We start from the raw sequence: 1,318 nt of genomic DNA, 5'->3' as shown, positions 1-1,318 counted from the left end.
GTTACAGGTGGGCCGATCTGGTTTCGTGGTTAAAGTTAACCTTTTCGACATGTTTCCGTGTTGTTGTTGCTCAGCAATAGCATGGACGCAATGATGTCTGGGGGTTTGGCAAAAGGAGAGTGGGACTGTGGGTGGTGACTGAAGGCGTGACTGTGTAGTTCTGACGTCAGCTTTTTACGGAAGTCACAACAGTTCGTGAAAAATCACAGCTACTTTATGCAGGCTGTGTGAATTTGACTGTGGACTGACTGTTTTGAAACTTATATGGTAGTTAAATAGCCCCTAGACCTCAGTTATCGTGAAAAAAGCCAGGAAATTTCAGTTTTGACAATATGGGACCTTTAAGTTTTGTGAAGGACAGCCACTGGTAGGAAGTCTTTTAGCTGGGATTATGATCAATCTACATAACGGTGAATGTGAAATAGTTATTTTAGGTATGGAAATTACATATTTGGAGTTTTGATATTTGGGATATGGTCATTGCGCTACTAAGGGGATAATTTAACCCCCTCAAACCCAACAATAACCCAACCATCAAACATCCCCCCTTTTAATGTTGTTGGTGAGGAGGAAAGGCCTGTGTGTGTCCTATGCCTTAGCTCAGAGGTCCCCAACCACCGGGTCGCGACCCACTACCGGGCCGTGGATGGAGGAGCAATTTGACAATTTCATGTTAAATAAGTAAATGAAAGATTGCTCTGATCTGTCACATATTAGGAGTTAAACGGATCGCAGTTGATCCATAATACGTACGGATGAGACCCTACCATTTGGCACGCACGTGATTCGCAGATTCATTTGCCAATTTACACGTACAAGCAATTTTAAACCACAAGAAGAAGAAACAAAAGAGAGCTCAATTCGTAACTCAAGCGCGGAAATACCGAGTTGTGTATAGATACCATAGACTGTATAAAAACATGGACGTAGTGTCCGTGACATCACCCGTAGGTTTCCGAAGAGCGTTTTTGAAGCTCAAAGTGGGCGGAGGCGGCCATCGCCATCTTGGCAGCTCGTCACTGCGCGTCACTCCCTTAATGACGCAGAACTTTAAGGCTTGATATAATTTAAACAGATGAGTTATAAAAAAATCCTCCCCCTCACAGTTGTCATGAAGGGCAAAATTAGCTATATCAAATTACGTCATTTACTCAAGATGGCAGCAGCCATACTGAGATGCTTTGGCTTCACTTTTATATAGTGGAAGGAAGTGGAGATGCGTCATCCATTTTTTTTTACAGTCTATGCATGAAACCCACAAAAAAATAACAGAGTGAATAACAGTTATTCTCTCTATGCTATTTTTCAATGTTTCAAG

The 1,318-nt window shown here is 42.2% G+C and overlaps 1 protein-coding gene across 1 annotated transcript in view; it reads right to left on the bottom strand.

Moving 5' to 3' along the window:
• Positions 1 to 1,318, bottom strand: part of LOC107697986 (delta-aminolevulinic acid dehydratase-like) — an 18,162-nt gene that overhangs the window by 7,049 nt on the left and 9,795 nt on the right. The window lies entirely within an intron of this gene.

This window comes from Sinocyclocheilus anshuiensis, unplaced genomic scaffold (genome assembly GCF_001515605.1).
Source record: "Sinocyclocheilus anshuiensis isolate Anshui unplaced genomic scaffold, SAMN03320099.WGS_v1.1 scaffold2152, whole genome shotgun sequence".
In the NCBI taxonomy this organism is placed as follows: domain Eukaryota; kingdom Metazoa; phylum Chordata; class Actinopteri; order Cypriniformes; family Cyprinidae; genus Sinocyclocheilus; species Sinocyclocheilus anshuiensis.
This window is presented reverse-complemented; position numbering and strand designations above follow the sequence as displayed.